The following is a 15,761-nucleotide window of genomic DNA, read 5'->3' on the forward strand; positions in this document are numbered from 1 at the left end:
GTCATCAAGGTTTATTTGGGTGTTGAGATAACAGGCCCTTTTTAGATTTCATCTTTAATACCTCTTTGTATTAAAGAAACACAACCAAACACTAATAGCTGTTATTTTTTAAAACCCTAATAGTCTTACACACACACACACACACACACACACACACACTATAATGCAAAGAACATCCTCTATTATGTAAGTGAAATGTCTACATTTCCTATAAACTACCGGTTTTAATGCAGTAAAACTTGCATTCGAAGTAGATGAGGCGAAAAAGGAAAAGGCACGCAATTTCAAGTATTTCAACTCAGACGCATAAAAACAATGTGTATACGTGTCATTCTTCATCGGTACTGTCTCCTTATTCCCTTGAACCGGCCAATGTGCGAGCCGTTGGCCTTTGATGCTTGAAGCGACGGAACGAAGGGCAGGATTAAATCCACTACCTTCTCCCCACGCACTCTAGTAATTACTCTATTTCCACGTCATGTTTCCGGGTGTGTGTGTCCCGACTCACGCAGAAACTGAAGTTCAAAGCAGGCGGGAGTCACCCATGTTCTTTTAGCTGTCCCCAGAAACCCATTTCGGGCCTTGGGCCCCTAGAGGATCTGGCGACACCTGGGGACTGTCTAACTGGCTGATTCCCACGTGGTAAGTGCTCCCAATCTTGCCCCCACGTGGTGCCAAGGGCCGGGAAGAGGGAGAGCAGGCAGGAGGGAGCCGCATCAGGGGCATTTAAAGTGTCTTGACGTCACGCACTGCCAGGAACTCAGCTGAGTTTTCAGCAGGACATTCCAGTCATCTTCCCTCCCTCCCCCCGGGCTCCTCTGGCCAGGGCCTCGGTTCTTCCCCAGTTGTTGCGGAGGGAGGAGCCCTAAGAGTCGGAACAGCCAGAACAGGGGCGTTCCCAGCCTTGTATTGGCTCCGCCCTTTCTCCCAGAGGCTCTCTTCATTGGCTAGTGGGTGGGGCTTCGGATGTAGAGTATGCTCAGCAGGGCCTCTGGGTGGCCGAGAAAACTGGTCATGTCATGAATTATGCATGAGCGGCGTGCCTAGACCAAGCGGGGGCTGGGCGAGGATTGGCTGGAGGGGCTGTAATTCAGCGGTTTCCGGAGCTGCGGCGGCGTAGACGGGGAGGGGGAGCCTGGGGTTCCGACGTCGCCGCTGAGGGAGAGAGCCCGAACCGGATCCCTGACGAGCACCCCAGTTCCGCGCTCTCCCCACTTCTGCCAAGGGAGACTCCGCGGCCTGAGGGAACCCCGCGGCCCGCACCCAGGCGCAAGCGCAGCCCCGGCCAGTCGGGCCTCAGCCCGAGCAGCAGGTGAAGGGGGTTAAGGGTGGGGCTGCCCCCCGACGGCCTCCAGGCCTGGGCATCCCGGGGGAGGAGGAGCGCGCTGGGAGCTTCTGGGGTGTTTGGGGGAATAGTGAATGGAAACTTCAGTGGGGCCGGGGGGATACGAGGAGACACGGAGGGTCGCTCTGAAGGGACAGTTCCCCGGGATGACAGGAGCCGACCTCTGAAGGGACGGGGTGCGCTGGGAGGAAGTTTAGTTCTTTGGGAAAAGGGGAGACGCAGAGGAAGAGAGAGAATGGACTGGAGGGGAAGGACCGTAGGGCGAGGGTACTCTGGGGTGGGGGGCAGGAGCGAGGGACAGCCCCCGGACTTCCTGCGCCCTGGGGCTCTGGGGACGTTCCGGCCACAGGAGCGACTGTCACGCCGGCGGAGATCACGGAGGAGGGTGGTTGGCAAGCGCCTCCTCCCCGCCCCCCGGCGGGGCCCGGCGTCTCCCGGCTGAGCCACTTCCTCCGCCTTGCCCTGTTCCTGCTCCTTTAGGAGCCAGCTGTGCCCCCTTGGAGGAGGTAGGAATAGGTGTCTTCCCTTTACAGCCTTGCGGGCTGTTTGGTTATGGGTAGGATTATTGCATAAGAATCAAGTTTCCTGTAGGGAAATTGACAGTCTTGTACTCTTTCTAAACTCCCTCCAGCCTTTTTCTGGGGTAAAGTCGTGTTTCCCTTCTCCCTCTTCTAAAAAAAAAAATAAATAAAACCCTCATCAAGTCAGCTCTAAAGAGAAATAAACCTTTTTCCTCCTTGACATTGTTCTTTTATAACCACCTGGTAAACTTGGCCAGAAGATAAATAATTGAGCCCTTGCGTTTACTGGATTGTGGTGTTGCTTAATTGCATAGGACAGAATGAACCAATCGAGAGTGGGAGTTTTCTGTCTCAGAGCCAAGATCTTGGGTAAATGCAGAGGAGAGGGAAACAAAGACAGGCTGGCCTTGGCAAAGCCGTGTGTGCAAACTTTACCTGTGTTTGGGGGTGTGGTTGCACTTCAGTTAGCTTAATTCAAACCGTCACCTGAGTGGTTTTTTCCATGTTTAGTCCACATCTTTCTGTGTTATATCAAGTGAATGCATGGTATTGACACACTTATTCTTATTAAAAATGTATATAACGTGTCCCTGCTGGTTGGTTAAGTAAATAAAGGGCATAATTATTCTGTGTGTGGGTTGTAATTTTTTGGCTGGCTGAGCTGATACAGCATTGGTTTGAATAAATCACAACTGTAAATTATCTCAATCTTTTATATGTGGATTTAGACTGTTAAGACTTGATTTAGCCAGTTTTATGTTTTATATTAAATATGTCTGTATTCCCTGAGTCAACACATTTATTTCTGTGTTACATGTGCCAGGCTGAGCTACTAGTAGAATTTTTGCAGTGACATTTGCACAGTGGGATGAAGGAAAGAAGTCTTTAATTCAGAAAAAATAAAGAAATTGTAGATGCTAGAGGCTTTTTTAAAAATTTATGGGTGCATAGGGTCTTAGTTGTGGTGCATGGGTTCAGTTGCCCCGAGGCATATGGGATCTTAGTTCCCCCACCAGGGATTGAACCTGACTCCCCTGCATTGAAAGGGCAGATTCTTAACCACTGGACCACGAGGGGAGTCCCTGAGGCTTGATCTTAATCTCTATATTTGCTAGCGTATCTACCACAAAGAACCACTAGACAATTCATAAATCTTCTATCTTTATATGTAGTTCTTTTGGGAAGAATAGCCATCTAGAAATATCCATAATTATAACTTGACCCACAAAGGGTAGATAGTTCATGTAACCTTAACTCTGTTTTGAAGATAAGGAAATTGAGGTGTAAGGAACAAGACACTTGCCCGGGCAGCAACATACCATAGTGGTGGAGCTTATACCTTCTGTATGTTTTGTTTGCTTTTGACTATCTATGCTTAAGTATTAGGTCTTAATTTAGAGTGACTGTAGGCCCTACTGGGAAAAGTGTCAATGAAATTCTAACATATACCTGGACAATGAAATACTGCCAATATCCTATAAGACTCCAAGGGAGATACTTAAAATAAACAGGTGAGTCCCATTTAGGTTATTACAGAATATAGAGCAGCCATGTGCTATATAATAGGTCCTTTTTGATTATCTGTTGTGAGATAGCAGTGTGTACATGTCAATCCCAAACTCAATCTCCTTCCCCCCAGGTATCTAACTTTTTAGTCTGCATAATTTACCATCAGAATTTAGCTATTTGCTAATGGAAAGAGAGATTTACTGAGGCAGGTTTGTAGGTGAAGGACAGTCGTGACCTAAATGTCATTTAAACCAGTGTCTTGTGGCTTGATCAGTGGTCATTTGTATCTCCAGAAGGTTGCTGTCTCCTCCTGCCTCTGCACGTCATGACTTTCAGATGGTGAGATGGGGTAGAGGTGGTGGCCATCATTCCAGAGGCCGAGTCCTGCACCTTTTAACCTTATGGCTTTCTCAGAGGTGATGTACAGATCAACGAATATTTGTTTTTTACACCTTTGTGAAAGTTGCTCTGGGGAACACGATATCTTGTTCTCAGACCTTGTTGTCTACTGCAACAACTTCATAAATTTCTTATCCATGTAATGCAACTTGATTTCCTCAAAGAGATGGTGAGACTTTAAGCCCATGCTGTCCAGAAAGGTAGCTATTATATGTTTTAAAACATATAGCACAGATATAGAACATTTCCATTGTCATAAAGTGGAATGCTTTGCTGTTGGACAGTGCTTCACTAATCGCTACAGGTCTTCAGAAGGAGGAGAGGTTATGAGTCTTGCAGTTAGTTGGTCTGAAGTCTTCTTGCCAGAGGAGAGATTTGATCTGAGAGACACATAATGGTTTGCATTTGACTGATGTAAAGAATTCAGGGCTAGGAGCTATGGTGATATGGCACAAACCCAATTCTAGTAGATTAGCAAAGTAAATAGAGAAGGAGTAAGAGGTCTTGAATGCAAGGTCAAGGAGTTTAAAGATTTTTGAAGCCGAATATTGATGTTTAATTATGGAGTGCCTAATTTGTATAAAGTAAATGGATTTGTGTGGCCTCTGCCCCAGGGGAGTTGTCATTGACCATATAAACTGGACCAGCACCCAAAAAGAAGGGTCCTGCCTTTGCAGATTTGTGTGGTTAAGTGCAGAAGTGGGTTTTTTTTTTTTTAAATGAGGATTTTTAACTGGCTACCCATGTCCACTCACATTTTCTGTCTTCCATATTTAAAAAAATTTTACCTTTACTTTTGGGTCATGTGTGACAACCAGCCAAAGAACACTTGAAGGACATCTCCAGATCCTGGAGAACTCCTGGTGTCCTGGAGCAGCCTTGGTGAGGTCCAGCAGAATGACATCCTGGGCTACCTCAATCTGTATTGGTTATGGTGAAAAAAATTAATATTGTGGTTACACACTGGTTGCAAGGAACCTTGGGTTACAGTGGGGCCCTTTTGTCAGGATGATTTTATGGTACTTTGGTAGTGAGTTGTTTGAAATATCTCCAGTTTTTGAAAGGAATAGCATATGCAAGAAAGAATTTCTATTATGTTCAGTTTTCCTATATCGTATTATTAATATCACAACTCTTAGTTCAGATCAACAAGCATGTTATGTAATGAGAGTCAGTTATCATGCTAGGCAGGATCCAAGGATAATGCAATATGGTCCCTGTTTCACGGAACCGGAAGTGGTATTATAGGGGCCTGGCATGTGCTTCGTCAGTAGGGACTTAGGATTGGGAAGATGACAGCACAGTGGTTCAAAGGTCAGACTCTGGAGTCCAACACATTCTGGGATTGGATCCTATATCTGCCACTTCTTAGTCAGAATCTGAACCTCAGTTTTCTTATCTATGAAAGGAGAGGCTAACAGTGTATATCTCCTAGTGCTATTGAAGACTCCAGGAGATGATGCTGGTAAAATAATTAGCATAATGCCTGGTGTACGGTAAGAACTCGCTAAATCTAAGTTTTTATTAAATGTCTATGAAAAGATTAATTCTTTTTAGGGATGAGAGAGAAAGGCTTTATTATAGAAGGGTATTCACATGGGAACACCTGATTAGGGTTTTATAGGATGAGTAGGAATTCTCCCAACAAAGTTGAGTTGGTGAATAGCTGTATTCAAGGCTGAGGGAACATGAGCATGTGGAGGCTTAAACAGCGTAGTGTGTTCAGGGAGCTATAAGTGGAAGTTCTTAATTTAGGAGAACTGAGGAGAAAGGAAGCTGACTCTTAGCCCTTCTGTTAATAATTGGGTTCAGATGTCATTAAGTTGTTTTTTTCCTGTTTATAAAAGGAATGCATGCTATTGTAAAGAAATTTAAATTTGTAGAAATATAAACTATGTATATTTTTTTATATGTGTCTTGTTAGTTTGGTGTCTGTTTCTCCAGCTGTTTTGCAGCTTCTACTTACTGATTTATCTTGGACATATTTATTGCAAATTCCTTTCTAATAGCCTAATTAAAAAAGTAATAAGAAAGGCAGACCTGCCCCCAAAGTAAAGTTTAAATTGTCTGGTTTCCTTTCTGCTAAAACCTCCCCCCTTCACCCATAAGAATAAATGACTTTCCTAATCACTGAACTTTTCCCTGACCTTTGGCTTTTTAACTATATCAAACAACGAGCTTTCCTAAGGTAACTGTTACTGTCATGTCGAAATGGTTGGGTGAGGTGAGTTGAGGATTTCATGATCCACAGTTGTGATAGGAGTCAAAAGAACGGCAATGAGGACGGACTTCCTGGGCTTTCATTCCAGATCCAACACCTCTTAGATCTTGGGTCAGTTGCTTTAACTTCTCTGGGTTTTTCACTTTCTCTGTCCAGAAAGTGCAGATACCAGATCCAATTGTAAGGGATTTGTGAGGATTGAGCAAGATAACGTATATGAAGTACTTTGCACAGAACCTGGGAGATAGCTAAAAGTGGAGTGCTAATAATTGCTATTATTAAAAATCACAGTATCTAACTATAAAATCACACCAGTTATAATTCGCGGTAGCATTTCATGACCCAAAGGAAAGAAGGAGTAATCAGGAGCTTCTAACCTAATAGGAAAAAAACTAAATGAATAGGGAGCAGGGGGATTTACACTGTGGTGGAGGAGATGGAGGCTATCACGCAAAAGGAACAGGGCGCGTTTACACGGATGCCCTTCTTAGACATATGTCTCTGTACATCTTCTGATGGTGGCCCATTTATTTGAAGTAATATCCAACACATTAGATTTTTATGGCCACTTAGGAATATAAACAGTCCCTTGGAGTTCTTCTTGATACAAAAAGTACAGATAATATGAAAGGTTTGAGGGGTGGGGGACTCAGGCAAGGAAGGTGGGCCAGCACGCAGCTTGGGGGTGAGGCCACAGCTTGAGGGTGAGGCTGCACCCTAATTAGAGTGAATAATCCTATGAGGCCAGGAGGGGATTTGTTCTTTCACAGCTGTGCTCTGTGAGTGCGTGTGTTTTCATTGGAGGAGTGGAGCTTTACTTTCCTGTCCTGTAACTTTCCTTTGCAAATGAAAACTCAAAACAGCCTTGTGGTTTAAGAAGAGCCACTCAGCACCTCCATGAAACAGATTCTCTTGCGCCAGCTCTCTGGTTTGGGGTCAGAGAAGGCCGAAGAGAAAAGGCCTGCTACTGTTTCTTGGCCGAATGTGGGGCGGGAGGAAGCCAGAGGAGTTTGAAAGAGAAAGTAAACCTTCTGGTAAATAAATGGCTTCCCTATTGTGGAGGAGGAGTGCAAATTATTAGGGGGATGTTTGGGTAGTTTTTGTAGAAGCCATTTCTGAAAACTGATTGAGATGATTGAGGGTGAGCCCGATTTAGGGAAATCCTGCCTGGCCTGCTGTGAACCACTGTTATTCCCACTTTGTTGATTGATTTTATTAGTTTGTGGCAGCCTGACCTCCCGTTCTTGTTAGGAGAATTGGAGGATCTGAGTGTGACTTTGATCACCTGCTTAGGTAAAAGCTTCCTGAAATGCTTGTTTTTTGCTTCTTTTCTAATGTTCATTTTGTTTTTACTTTTAAGCGAACACTTTTTCTGACAGAAGCTAAAATCATGAGACTTTCCCTTTGTTCTTTCCTCCCCCTTCCACCTCCAGTCCACCTAAATGTCATCCTCAAAACCTCAAAACCCAGATGTTAGCTGTGTAATTACCTCTCCTCTAAACCAAGCAAAGTGCAATCTTGCGTTGAGTTGGCATTAAAAACGTCAGCCTTTGAATTTCTTTCTACTTGTGGTTTAGATACAGTAAATATTTAATCTCAGACTGACTTTGCCTGACAAATCAGTCTTGTATTTGGGCCTCTTTTTATCAATAGGTTTAGAGAAAGCAAATTTATTGAAACATTAACCAAAATAAAATGTAATTAGAGTGGTCACTGTCTTATGCATCGGGGCAGGTGGAATAATCAAAGCCAAATCTCAATATTTATGCTTTTTTATTACCTCATATTTAATTTGAACAAATGCATATATATCAATATTCATCCTTACTTCTGTGTGTTATTACCCTCTCCATTCGAGTACATAAATAAGTAGATAGAAGCACCTGGGACGCTTTAGGGTCCTAATTACTGTGTTGAAGAATCCTGGATTCATGGAGCCATCTAAGATTCCTGTTTCTCAAAAGTACTGTACTGCTGTGATGCTGGATGTTAATAGGGTGGGAGTGGCAAGGGGAGGCTGTCGCTGTAGGGGGAAAGGGGGTGGGGGATATGTGAACTCTGTACTTGCCACTTAATTTGAACCTAAAATTGCTCGTAAAAGTCATTTATTAATTTAAAAACAATCCTGCAGAAATGACTGTGTCCTGGGTCAGAAGTACCCTCTATACAGCTGTGTGATTCCAATGACTTCTACCACTGAGTTCCCTAAACTTGACAAAGAGAATGGCTTTCTTTTACCATTATCTCCCAGGTGGGAGAATGGAGAATGCAACTAGAAGTGGGGCATCCTGAAAACCCGTACAGTCTCTGGATGAACCTACTTCCCCTTTCCTTAGGAGAGATGAATGCTAGTCTGAACCACAGATTTTCAGCAAGAATGTATCAGTTTTGTTTTTCAGTTCCAGACTAGTTTTCTTATTTTAGGGGGGAGGGGGGTTTAATCAGTACAGTAAATGGAAAGTCTCCCCTTCACCTTATCCTCTGAACTCTCTCTCCCAAGGACAGTTAGGTACGTATTTCTTACTTTATCTTTCCAGAATGATCATGTGTGATATACAGGCAAACATGTTATTCGCTCTCTTTTTTTCTTCCTTCCACAGACAGTAGCAAATTATACTTGTAACTCAGTATCTTTTTGAAGACACTTTGTTTATCTTAGGAAATACTCCATGTGAATATGTTTATATCTGCCACTTAAGATCTGTATAGTGTGGACTTAGGGTGGGATGAAATATTCAGTTTTGTGATCTCAAATAGAAGAACTTGGAGAAGGAAAAAAATTACAATTTATTTATTTTTAAATCATTTTAAAATCATCATAGTCTTCTAGGCTACGGATGTCATAATTCATCTAATGGTAGGCAGAGATTGCAGAATCTAAAGACAAAATGATGTTGTGGTAAGTTATCATCATGTTTGTCTTTAGACACAGATGTCTATCTTGTGCCTGTATACTTTTAATGGGCTTCCCTGGTGGCTCAGCTGGTAAACAATCCATCTGCAATGCGAGAGACCTGGGTTCAATCCCTAGGTTGGGAAGATCCCTTGGAGAAGAGAAAGGCTACCCACTCTAGTATTATGGTCAGGAGAATTCCATGGGCTGTATAGTCCATGGGGTCGCAAAGAGTTGGACACAACTGAACGACTTTCACTTTCGCTTTCATGATGTTAATGTTTTAATCATAACGTGCATACTGTTTATTTATTTATTTTTTTGGTTGCACCAAGTGACTTGCAGGATCTTAGTTCCCCAAGCAGGAATCGAACCAGCGCCCTTAGCAGTGAAATCATGGAGTCATAACCACTGGGCAGACAGGAAACTCTCCTATACATACTGTTTAGAAATGTAGCTTTTCAGTTGACAGAGTGAACATTTCCCCCTTTAAACGTAAACTTTGTTTTGTTTCTGGCTGCATTGTGTGGCTTGCAGCATCTCAGTTCCCCTGACCAGGGGTTGAATCCAGGTCATGGAAATCCTGACCACTGGATTAGGAATCCTAATCACTGGAATTCTAACCATTAGGCTACCAGGGAACTCCCAAAACATAAACTTTAATTCTGGGTAGAAGTCTAGCTACATCATTGAATATGAAACTCCAGTGTGTGCCTGTCACTTGCACAGGTAGGAATTGTTGCACACCCCCACTCCACAAATTTTTAAAACTTGCTGTTCATATACCTATGATACCAGGACCCAGCTTCCATTAATCTCAATCACTCCATCCCTAAATCACAACAGACTTTTGTCTTAAGTTCCCCTTGTTCCTTTGGCAAGTGAAGACGGAGTTTTTGTTTTTGTATTGTTCCTGGATGGGTCAGGAATATTCCCTGGAGGAGGGCATGACGACCCATTCCCGTATTCTTGCCCACAGAACCCCACAGACAGAGGAGCCTGGCAGGCTACAGTCCATAGGGTTGCAAAGAGTTGGACATAATTGCAGCGACTTAGCACACACGCATGGATGGGTTGCTCCCTGATCCTTCTATTTGAGTTGCCTAGCAGCAATTTGCAGAGTGTGGTCTACAGTGGGTCTCTGAAATCCTTTCAGGGTGGGTCTTTGAGATTAAAACTATTTTTATAACATTATTTTTATTTTTTTATTTTTATTTTATTTTTTTTTATTTTTATTTTTTTAATTAGTTGGCATTTGTACTTAAACTATTAGTCCTTGTACTCAGTGCACTTCCGGGGAAAAAAAATGTCTGATTTCACCTAATGCCCATGATAAAACAATAAACAGTATTAATTTCATTCTCTCTCAGCTCTGATGACTTTTTTTTTTTTTGATGGCTTTTTGATACTCTGTAGTGAAATGGCAGGGCTGCAGAAAGCACTTCTGCTGCAAAGAAGTCTGGTGGAATAGCACTTGTGAAATTGTTTGAGTTGTGATTTCAAACTAGCTGCTTTTTTTCACAAAGCACCATTCTTACTTGAAAGAATGATTGACAGACCAACAGGGATATTGATATTTTCTCAAAAATGAAAGGAGGGAAGCTTTTTCTTCAAGGAAAACAACCGACAGTATTTATTGCCGATGATAAAATGTAAGCTTTAGAGTGGAAATTAGAGTTTGAGAAACTTATATCCACTACTGTGTGTTTGACAGCTTCTCAGTATTAATGTAATTTTTTGATAACATGGTTTTGTGATAGTTTGTAATGAATTATGTTGGTATTTGAAGGTCTGCATGTCTCTGAAATAGTGTTTTACAGATAGTTGATGTATGGCATTACAAAATCATGCATGAAAACATTCTATTCGAAATGCAAGATAGACTAATAGATTTTAATGTAACTGTGTGTGAAGAGTTCATTGCTATGGTTTCAGAATCTACACTGCCTCTAACCTTGAAGAAACGGGTACTTGTCAAGTTCTGATGTAGTGTTAAATAATATCCAAAGTTATCTGCAGAGATTCTTAATATACTGTCCTTTTCTTTCCAGTTAGTGTGAGGTCAAAATTTCTTCCTGCATTTTAACCAGAACAACATACTGCAACAGGTTGAATGCAAAAACAGAGCTGTGAGAATCCAGCTGTCTTCTAAGCCAGAGATTAGAGAAATCATTAGAGAAGCTTCCAAAACTTTAACAATGTCACTCTTTCCACTAAATTTTTTTTAAAATAAGTTGTTTTTCACAGAGATGTTATTTATGTAATAAGTTTATTTTTTAATGAATTAATAAATATATTCTAAATTTATCCGTTTTAGTTTGTAATACAGTAAACATTGATACACCTCCATAAACAAATGCTCCTTAGGATCCTCAATTTTTAAGGGGGTCCTGAGAATAAAAAGTTTGAGAACTGCTGGTCGACAGGTTTTAGCATAAGAACTCCTTGAATAGTTGTTGAAGAAAGAAAGAAAAGATCCTATGGTTCTGTTCCAGAGAGTCTGGGTTAGTAGATCTAGGGTTATTTTTAACAAATAGCCAGTGTTCTGATACTGGTGGTTCTTGGTGTGAGAATGCTGCTCTGAAGGATCATAAGCTATAAGTCTTCAGATTAATGAAGTCTTATCCACAGGGTTTAGAAATAATTGTTTTGGGGATAAAAGTAAATGGTAGCCATGTGGTCTTCCAAGGAAAAATGCTTTGCAGATTTCTTTTTATCCTGTTTGTTCTTTGTATTTATGGACCTGAATATTAATCAAGGGTGGACTATAGTCATAATAGTCATAAAGAATCACTTTACCAAATTAAAGTTCAATTGGTTTTATGAACTTATTAAGATAGTTTCTGAAGGCTCGGGTTAATTTCTAAAGACAGTTCTGGTTAAGAATTGTCTGTAAATTCTATAAGAAGTGTTCTGTTTCAGACATGTCTTTAACTTTAGTATATACATGTAACATAAGTAAAGCTCTCATTTTCCTTCTTATAATTGTATTACAAATTCAAAGAGAAGTTTACTTGTCAGAGATAATACAGCAGAGATAAGACTTCAAAACATATAATAAGACTCCACTACCCTGGGAGTTTCAAGACTCCAAGTTTGTGTTCTGGTTTTATCTCTGTCTTTTGTGATCACGTAACATTTTGATAGAATTGTTACATTATCTTGGAACCTCAGGGTTCTCTTTGGCTGAGTGGTTGACTGGAAAATCCAATGTGAATTTATGCTTCAGGCCAGGCTCTGTCTGGGTATAATTTTTAGGATTTAGATCATAAGCTACTTACAACGCAAGCTAAAATAGGGTTTCTAAATTCTAAGTTACTGTCTTTCTAAGTATTCTTTTTCTTTCTAAGCCATGTCTACTCTCTCACTTACATTGTGAGATGTAAGCCATGTCTCTCACATTGTCAGATTTTAATTTCATGAGTAACTGATACTTTTTCTTAACCTTCTTTTGTGTAGATGCTAATGGATAAGATCAGCTGCTCTCTGAAGATTGCCCACATTATGCTGAACTATGGTGTACAATGAGGTCACCTATTTTTCCAAGTATGCTGTTCATTTTGATAAGAACTTCGTAGAAAAGCTTGTCTAATTCAGGGAGATAGCTCATCTTCCTTTTTAAATATAATTGAAACTCTGTGGGGTCAGCTTATCTTTTAAAATATTTTTCATAAAGCTCAATACATTTAAAAAATTAGTAGATTATATATTTAACAGCAGTCTTAGGATGCATAAAAATTGAGCAGAAAGTACAGAAGTGAAGTCGCTCAGTCGTGTCTGACTCTCTGCAACCCCATGGACTGTAGCCTACCATGCTTCTCCGTCCATGGGATTTTCCAGGCTAGATACTGGAGTGGGTTGCCATCTCCTTCTCCAGGGCATCTTTCCAACCCTGGGATCGATCCCAGGTCTCCTGCATTGCGGGCAGACGCTTTACCATCTAAGCCACCAGGGAAGCCCAATAGTGCCTTTGGGACATACCAAAGAGTAGCTTCTCCAGAGTCCCTCAATTGCACGCACTGCCGCCTGCCTGTTTGCCGGGGGGTCAAGGAGACAAGAAACCAGAGACTGTAAAGGAATTAAGATTTCGTTAGGCATGTCCCTCCAGTCATAGGAGTGAGGCCCTCCTACCTTAACCAGAGGTCTTCTGGAATCTGAGGCTGAGCCGCTGAGCTTTCTGCTTGAGTCTCCTGCACTGGGTTTTCTTTGCATTCAGCTTCGACCGCAGGAGCTTCGCTGAGTTGGGCTCCTGCTGTGCTTGGCCTCTACCCCGCGTGGAGGTTGTTTCAGCCAGATTAAACCCGAATCACGGCACCATAGATGTCAGGCGAGTGTATGCTCTTCGGTTCTTTGTCTCGTCACAACAAAGATTTGTAGTGATGGACATTAAAGCCCTCGGCGCATCACAGCTCTCGGGTCTTGGACAGACCGTGTTATAGCTCTCATGTCTCGAATGGACTGTGTTATAGCTCTTAGAGAAATTAGTTTTACAGCTCAGTGTTACAGCTCTATTTTATTTAGATAATAGCAGGAATATCCATCATCGAGGCGTGAGGGCACGTCAATCCAAAGACGCGAAGAGAAGAGCACCCCATCGCGCGGGAGAGAGAGAAAGTACAGAGAACCCCTCTATACCATCTTGTCTCTTCTTCTTAGTTTGTCCAGTTGTTGACATCTTGTCTTAGTGTGACACATTTGTTATCATGGATGAGCCAATATTGACACATTATTATTAACATTAGAGTTCACTGTGTTACACATTCTACAAATTTTGACAAGTGTATAATGACATGTATCTACTGTTACAGCAGCATACAAAATAGTTTCACTGCCCTGCAGATCCCCTGTACTCCACCTAGTCATCCCTCCCCCAAACGCTGGCGACCACTGATCTTTTTTATTATCTGCATAGTTTTGTCTTTTTCCAAAATATCATATGCTTGGAAGTAGCCATTTCAGTTTGGCTTTGTTCACTTGGCAACATTGATTCAGATTTCCCCATATCTTTTCAATACTCGATAGTGCATTTCTTTTTATTCCTGAGTAGTATTCCATTGTCTATGTCTACCACATTGTTTATGCATTCACCTATTGAAGGACATAATAATTGTTCCCAAGTTTGAGCACTTATGAATAAAGTGGCTATAAATAATTTGTGTGCAGGGTTTTGTGTAGATGTAAGTTTTCAGCTCATTTGGGTAAATACCAAGAAGTGGGTTTGCTAGATCCTAAAGGAAGGAGTGTCATCAGGGATCTCTACATTACCAAGTTGAATGGATGTCACTCTGTAACCATCTTGCTCACACTTGTAGTGGTGTTAGCATAGCTGAAAATCTTTTTTTTTTTTTTTAATTCTCTCCTCTTGGCTTTTTGATAAGTTCCCCTGGTTTTCCTTCAGTCTTACTTGTCTTTCCCAGTTGCCTTGCCTGGTTCATCCTCTGCCTGAACACTAGTGGTGAAGTGCTTCAGACCACTGTCTGGGGCTCTCTTTTATCTTCTATATCTTCTCCCTAATTTATGTTATCCATTACTTTGGCTTTAACTGTCATCTCCATCCTGATGACTGATGTATCTCCAACCCAAGTGTCTCCAGGCTCCCAGTTTCTGTGTCCTGATGCTTAATTGACATTTCTCCTTGGATGGTTGTAGAATAGGAAAGACTAGAGATCTCTTCAAGAAAATTAGAGATACCAAGGGAACATTTCATGCAAAGATGGGCTCAATAAAGGACAGAAATGGTACAGACCTAACAGAAGCAGAAGATATTAAGAGGAGATAGCAAGAATACACAGAAGAACTATAGAAAAAGGATCTTCACGACCCAGATAATCACGATGATGTGATCACTCACCTAGAGCCAGACATCCTGGAAACTGAAGTCAAGTGGGCCTTAGAAAGTAGCACTACGAACAAAGCTAGCGGAGGTGATGGAATTCCAGTTGAGCTATTTCAAATCCTGAAAGCTGATGCTGTGAAAGCGCTGCACTCAATATGCCAGCAAATCTGGAAAACTCAGCAGTGGCCACAGGACTGGAAAAGTTCAGTTTTCATTCCAATCCCAAAGAATGCTCAAACTACCGCAAAATTGCGCTCATCTCACACACTAGTAAAGTAATGCTCAAAATTTTCCAAGCCAGACTTCAGCAATACGTGAACTGTGAACTTCCAGATGTTCAAGCTGGTTTTAGAAAAGGCAGAGGAACCAGAGATCAAATTGCCAATATCCGCTGGATCATTGAAAAAGCAAGAGAGTTCCAGAAAAACATCTATTTCTGCTTTATTGACTATGCCAAAGCCTTTGACTGTGTGGATCACAATAAACTGTGGAAAATTCTGAAAGAGATGGGAATACCAGACCACCTGACCCACCTCTTGAGAAACCTATATGCAGGTCAGGAAGCAACAGTTAGAACTGGACATGGAACAACAGACTGGTTCCAAATAGGAAAAGGAGTACATCAGGGCTGTATATTGTCACCCTGCTTATTTAGCTTATATGCAGATACATCATGAGAAACGCTGGGCTGGAGGAAGCACAAGCTGGAATCAAGATTGCCAGGAGAAATATCAATAACCTCAGATATGCAGATGACACCACCCTTATGGCAGAAAGTGAAGAACTAAAGAGTCTCTTGGTGAAAGTGAAAGAGGAGAGTAAAAAAGTTGGCTTAAAGCTCAGCATTCAGAAAACTAAGATCATGGCATCTGGTCCCATCACTTCATGGGAAATAGACGTGGAAACAGTGGCTGACTTTATTTTTGGGGGCTCCAAAATCACTGCAGATGGTGATTGCAGCCATGAAATTAAAAGACGCTTACTCTTTGGCAGGAAAGTTATGACCAACCTAGATAGCATATTAAAAAGCAGAGAGA

The 15,761-nt window shown here is 41.7% G+C and overlaps 1 protein-coding gene across 4 annotated transcripts in view; it reads left to right on the forward strand.

Moving 5' to 3' along the window:
- Positions 1-1,026: 1,026 nt before the first annotated feature.
- Positions 1,027-15,761, forward strand: part of STAT3 (signal transducer and activator of transcription 3) — a 71,289-nt gene continuing 56,554 nt past the window's right edge. For 3 of the 4 annotated variants that reach the window (XM_043468420.1, XM_043468412.1, XM_043468426.1), the window contains exon 1: positions 1,063-1,312. The gene's annotated coding sequence lies outside the window, so the exon portion shown is untranslated. Of the gene's footprint in view, positions 1,313-15,761 lie in introns of all 4 variants that reach the window. The other variant, XM_043468411.1, reaches the window with a different exon arrangement.

This window comes from Cervus canadensis, chromosome 1, assembly GCF_019320065.1.
Source record: "Cervus canadensis isolate Bull #8, Minnesota chromosome 1, ASM1932006v1, whole genome shotgun sequence".
Classification (NCBI taxonomy): Eukaryota; Metazoa; Chordata; class Mammalia; order Artiodactyla; family Cervidae; genus Cervus; species Cervus canadensis.